The following is a 7,175-nucleotide window of genomic DNA, read 5'->3' as shown; positions in this document are numbered from 1 at the left end:
CAAAAATGCATTATTCACATCCAACTGGATTAAATGCCACTTATGGGAGGTTGCAATAGCGAGCATTACTTGACGGTTATAGTATTGGCCTCTGATGCTCGGACTTTTCGAAATGGTTGGAGTATCCGTGTCGGACACGACACGACATGGGTATGGGTATGAGATATGCAACGGATCCTCCAAGTTACAATTGGACACTTTACCGTTTTTGCTTCTTCTTCATTTTTATTCTTTCTTCTACTTTTTTCTTTTCTTTTTTCTTTTCTTTTTTTTTCCTTTTCTTTCTCATTTTGCTCTTCATAAACCTAGCACCGCCTGTGTGAGGGTGGAGAAGGCGACAGCGTTAGGTTTTCCCTTTTTCTTCTTTCTTTTTTCTTTTCCTCTCTGTAACGGTGGTCCTGAGATATATTTGTATAAAATGAAAATGAGTTCCATATAGTGCTACTTAGTTCTCCACTAAGTCCAAATTACTATCAAGTCCCTCATTTTCTATTTTATATAACATTTAGTAATTAATTTCTCATAACTGAAAACTAAACCCCAAAATTTAATTTTATTCGTTTTACCCCTTATTCAATACTCATTTCTTTATTTATGAATAATTGATTTTGATTTATTCAAAATGACATCTTGGATTAATAAAAAAATTGAAGCTTGAAAAGAGATACCCATGTACCCGTATCCAAAATTTGGACTCTTTTCAGGAATGTCCTTGTATCCTACATTTTAGCAAATAAAAGATCCGACACTTAGATACGTACCCATACCTGATACCCGTACCCGAGGCCGAGCATCATAGGTCTTGGCCACTTGGGAGAAAGTATCAAAGTAAAGTAATCCAACCCTTCTTGTTGTGTGTAGCCTTTTGCAATAAGGCGCGCTTTATGCCTATCAAGGGATCCATCTGATTTATATTTATTCTTTTATATCCATTGACATCCCACGGAATGTTTCCCAAGAGGTTAAGGAACAATGGACCATGCGTGATTAAATTCCATAACTCCAGATCAAGTTTCATAGCTTCATGCCATTGTGGAAATTGAACAGCTTGATGAAAGTATTGAGGTTCAAATTGGGGTGAAATATTTAATACCAAATGTCTATGAGGACCAGACAGATTGTTGTAAGAAACAAAATGTCCAATATGATTTGGGGAATGAGCAATGGGATGATCAATTTGTGAAATCAAATTGCAATGATAGTCATTGAGGTACTTGGGAGGTCTAAAGGTTCTTCAGGATTTTCTAATGTCAGGGATCATATAAATAGTAGATTGTGAATGATCAGGAGGAATGTGATTAGTTGGAGACGAGGGATGAAATGACTTAGGAGAGTATTGTGAGCATCTGCATTTGAGGTAGTATCACAAGGGACACGATCTAACTGGACTGATAAATCATGAGGAGAAAATAATGATGGAGATGGTAACACTAGATCAGGAAAAGGATCCAGCACTTGATCAGCCTTCACAACAATAAGAAAAGGAATAATCTCTTCATGAAACACAACATCCTCGGATATAAAAATCTGTTTTGATGAAACAACAAATATAGCCTTTGACTCCAGATGGATATCCTAAGAAAATGCATAATCTAGCTCTTGGCTGAAATTTATTCTAGTATGCAGTAAGTGTAGATGCAAAGACCAAACATCCAAAGTCTCTAAGAATAAAGTAATCACCAGGATTACCATGCAACACTTCATAAGGTGTTTTGTGTTGCAAAAGAGGAGATGGAATTCTGTTGATTATGTAGGTTGCTGTCAACATACATTCAGACCAGAATTTGATAGGAATTCTTGATTGGAAAAATAGAGCTCGAGCTACATTTAAAAGATGTTGATGTTTGCGTTCAACTACATAATTTTGTTGTGGTCTTTCAACACGACTAAATTGATGTGATACCCCTCCCTCAGCAAAGAGTTCAATGAAGGATAATTCATGAGCATTATCTGATCTAAAACTCTTAATAGCCACATTATACTGTGTAGCAACCATATTAAAAAATCAATGTACCATAGCCACAACATCATTTGTTTTAGCATGTAGATCCAGGTGAATCTAGAACAATCATCAACCAAAGTGAGGAAATATCTGTATCCTGAATGTGATGTAACATGATAAGGTCCCCATATGTCACAATGCAATAGATCAAATAGCTTACTGGACAAGTTATTATTGAACTCAAATGACAATCTTCTTTGCTTATCAAGAGGACAAATATAGCAAGGAAGATGTTTATTTGATTTCACAATATCACATACCAAGTGATCTTTTAACACATCTAATCTTTTAAAAGAGAGATGGCAAAGCCTATTGTGCCAAATATGAGCAAAAACATTACCAACAAAAGCATTAGAAATAGAGTTAAGGACTCTGGTGTCAAGTACGTATAGATCCTGGACTTTATCACCCGTGCCAATCATCCTCTTGGTTGTAGCCTCTTGAATGATGAATTGATCATGAAAGAAGGTCAAGGTGAGTTGTGATCCAACGGTTAATGCACTGACTGAAATTTGAATTGGGGCACAAATAGAACATCACGCAGCATCCATTTTGGACTTAGTTTGATATCACCACATAGGTTGACTGGTATTCGTGTGTGATTAGGCAAAGCGACACTTGAATTATCAACCGTTCTCGGGTTCACAAAAGCATCAGCAATGGAGCACACGTCTAGTGGCTCCTAAATCCACTATCCAAATCTCTCTGGATGCAAATATAGGACTAACTGATATGGAATGGCATATACCTGCAGCACATGAAGAGGTATTTTTGTCTTGATCAATTGAAGTAGAATTCGAGCTTGAAGCTATGTGGCTGGATAACATTGTCACCAATTGCTGATATTGACTGGAGTTCAAATTTTGCATAAAATTCCCAATACCAAGCTGTTGATCCGTCTGCTTATCCTCATTCTATGGAGTGAGAGAAGCAGACAACTGATTAACGGAGTTAGAAATAGAAGATTTTTGGGAATTGTCCTTTGATCTTGACTTGTAACCCGGTGGGTATCTATGGATTTTATAACTTTTATCAACAAAATGTTCATGACATTTACAATGTGTACATTAAGGCCTTTCCTTCTTGAAATTTCCGAAGTTACCAATCCTTGAACTGTGATTGCGAAAACCAGAATTAGTTGCTGATTTGGCATTATCATATCTAAATGTAAATGCCGCTGCTCCATTTGCAACAGCTCCAATTGATTATGTACTTATTATTATCTGATTTTCTTCTTGAGAAATTAATACAAATACCTTATTAATGGGAGGTAGAGGATCCATAAGTAGTATCTGACCTCTAGCTTGAGAGAATGATTCATTCAGCCCCACGAGAAATGACATAATGTACTCCATTTGATAGAGTTTGTTCATCTCCTTAACACCACCACAACTTCACTTTCCACAGCTACGGAAAGGTTGAAAATTACTTAATTCTTCCCATATAGTTTTGAATTTAGTAAAATACACTCATACACTACTTTGGTCTTGAGTTAAATTCATCACCTTCCGCCTTAGTTGAAAGGATCCGTGTTCCATTAATCTGCTAGAACCTTTCCTTGAGATTATTCTAGATTTCACATGCTGTAGAAGCATAGATCACACTAAACGAAATCTCCTTTGAAACGGAATTAAAGATCCAAGAGATCACCATATTATTATTCCAAATCCATGAATTGACCATATCAGGATTCACAGCTTCTGGTTTTTCTATAGATCTATCAATGAAAGAGAGTTTGTTCTTAACCGACAGAGCAATTGTCATTGTACGGCTCCAAGAGGCATAGTTTTCTCTTGTGAGCTGCTGAGACACAAGCATGAATCCAGGACTATCGGAATGGTGGAGAAGTAAAGACTAGAAGGTTCATCAATGGCGGACTTGCTCATATATGACCTTGAATCAGAATTGTTATCAGATTGTGATTCCATCAGACTCAGAAAGAAATCACTGCAAGATGAATCGAAGAAGGAAGTGAGAGTTGGAAGGAATATGCTTTGGTACCATACTAGAACTGAATTGAAGTGAAAATCGGAATCTGTTATTGATCAAAAGTCACGAAAATGGATGTACAAGTAAAGTATAAATAGGCGCTAAATGAGAAAGAAAAATCCAGCTGTCATAACTAAAAATTCTGGCTGGTAAAACTAACTACCTAACTAGCTAACTAACTTCATAACGATATACAAAATACGTATTGGTTCTAATATCATGGAATTCAATCATCAAGAATTTGGTAAATTTTAGTTTCTCTATAACATAAATTTGTATTGGCCTTACTTGTGTTGGTTCAAACACACAAGATATGATCGGGACAATATAGTTTCTGTAAAATTGTTCTGCAGATTACATGTTAAAAAAAGTTTGGGCAAAATGACTGGAGGAAGCTTTAAATTTTTAGCGGATTTGAGCAATATAATTTAATGGCTAAATATCTTAAAGTTGCAAGTTTTAATTAAAATGCTATCAGTAACATTGAACAAACACACTAATGCATCCTCTAAGGTTCTTTAGAGTACTTAAAAATCAGGATGTCTAAGGTCATTAGCAGAGTTTTGGCTTGATGGAAGCAGATTTGTCTCACTGGAGGTCGTTAGTGCCCTATATTTATAGTAGTTGGTTTGGTCTGTGGCAGTCTTAGTTTGTCGGTTGATCTGATGAGCCTTTGAACCACTTGCCTTGGAGATAGGCTTTTAGTTCTTATTGGTTGGACAATTTCCAGGGTTTGGTGAATGGGCTGTGTATGCAAATATAGTTCTGACAGTAATATTACCTAGGATGAATGCCACTTTCCTATTCTGAAAGAGACTTCAGTTGACATCTTAAGTGGCAATTTCAATAGTTCTCTGGCCATTAGGCGGCTTAGGCAACTTTTGAGGGAGTGGTTTGCTACGTCCAAGAATAGGATTAAAATCCCTTTAGCCCCTTTAATGCTGAACTAGAAGTTTGTGAACCTTCTTCCAAGGTTAGATGGATGATGTTAGCTACAACAGAATTGAATTAGAACGTAAGGCTAAGTTGTTCCTCTAGATTCTTTGAATCTAGCACTTCTTGAGTTCCAGTCTCATTTAGTAAACCACTATCTGCTTGAAATCAAAGGTCCATGTCGTGCTGCCTCTGCAACTGGAGTTTACTAGTCCTCCCCAGCCCTAAGTCCCTCCAGATTACTTTTATGCTTTGCTTATCCCCAATAATTTTTCTTTTTCTTCTTGCAAACGAAGTAAACTTAGCTCTTGAGCCCTCCTAGAGCTACTGTATGATTTGCTAATCCCCAATAAATATTTTTCTTGCAAACCGAGCAAACTCGAATTCCTTTGGATTTCTCGTTTTTTTTTTTTCCTCTTTCAGTTTAAAGGCAAATATGTCCGACAGTCTTGATTGACAAGGGATCCATGACTTTCTAATGACAAATGCAAGTATGAAATGTGACTTGTGAGGTCTCAACTAAATGGGTAGAACATTCTAACTTTATGTCTTATGCTAGAAAGAAAGAAAGAAAATAATTCGACTTCGGCATCAAACCAATTTTATTTGACTGAAATATGAGTAAGAGAACATTAATTAATAAGTGAAACGGTCATCTTATAGAAGCTGTTTTATGTGGTGGGTAGGATCTCCTTTCTGATGTCCTTTACCTGTAAATTCTTGTCTCTAGCTGTATTATCATACTTCTGGTAAACAAATTTCATCTTTTACTGAACTTATTTGTCATCAGATCTCTAGCTAAAGATTCATTTTGGAGATTATTACGGGCAATAAAAATATGATGTTTGTTATGAATTGCTAGGAGCATGAAGGCAAAGATCTTAGCGACCTATCCAGATGCTTTTCCAGATGATTCTACTGTAGAAGCCCTCGATCGAAGACCGGACCTTGAACTGCCTCGGTGACTCTGGCATTGGACATTTCTCAGATATTTTTTATTTTTCTTTTCATTTTATTCTCATTGTCTATGAATGGCGAGGGAGCTTTATGAACTTTCACTCTCTGAAGTGTTTCCTTTTGCTGCAATAGTTTATAAGAGTGAGATCGTGTAGGCTGATATATTTTTCTAATCATTTTATAAATGTGCATTTATCATAAGAAGGTAGAACCTGAGAATAAAATAATAAATCACCATTCATGTGAAGAAGTAAAGCTGATTTTCTATAGCATATCTTGATCATCCTCTGAAACTGTGTCGTTTGCGTAACTGAAAGAGGTTTCATTTGTGGAACAAGAATCAAGCCAAGAAGTTGGTTTCCATGTTGAATTCTCGTTTAGCCTTCTAAAGCTGTCAAGAGAAGTTGGTTTCCATATTGAATCCTCGTTTATCCTTCCACGCACTGAATTTTAGACATTTTTTGCACAAGCTTAGCAACTGGAAGAATCTCTTCTTCGCGACCATGGCTTGCAATTTGCCTCTCTAAAACTTCGAATAAATAGTTCCTTTTCATTGTTGAATGAAAACAAAAGGGTTAATAGCATGAAACATCACTACGTTTGATGCTTATTACGAAAAAGTCTCTACGTGTTATTTTTTGGCATTTTCGTGATTATTTTAACGTTTCATTGCAGAAAATGTTTTTTTAACTATTTTTGAATGTAAAATGATCAAAATACTATCCTATTTAAATAAAATAAAATAAAATAAAGAATGAATTGCAATCTTATTCCTAAATATTTTAAAAAATGCAAGTGGGTTTAAATAATTATTAAAAGACCTAATAGCACAAAACATCCATACGTTTGGCATTTTGTGTGCAAAACGTCCCTACGTTTCAAATTGATGAAAATGATATTTTTTGCAATGAAACGAAAATAGGGATGAAAATGCAAAAAAAAAAATTGAAACGTATGAACGTTTTTCGCAAGAAATGTCAAAACGTATGGACGTTTTTCATAAGAAGTGTCAAACGTAGGGACATTTTGTGCTATTAGGCCTCATTAAAATTGAAACCATTGCCAAACCGTCAAACCTCCATACCATTTTCAAAATATCATCACTCAAACTCCGGCGGCACCACCTGTTTCGAAGAGATCCATGTCGTTTTCAACACACCAATCGACTATGCTCACCATGGTCTCTTCTTCTCCAAATGGGACTGCCACCTTAGAAATGAAAAGCGCCCTGGTGAGTATAGCCGATTGGTGTATTGGAAATGACATGGATCTCTTCGAAACAGTGGTGCTATTG

The sequence above is a fragment of the Olea europaea genome, chromosome 7 (assembly GCF_002742605.1).
Source record: "Olea europaea var. sylvestris chromosome 7, O_europaea_v1, whole genome shotgun sequence".
Lineage (NCBI taxonomy): Eukaryota > Viridiplantae > Streptophyta > Magnoliopsida > Lamiales > Oleaceae > Olea > Olea europaea.
This window is presented reverse-complemented; position numbering follows the sequence as displayed.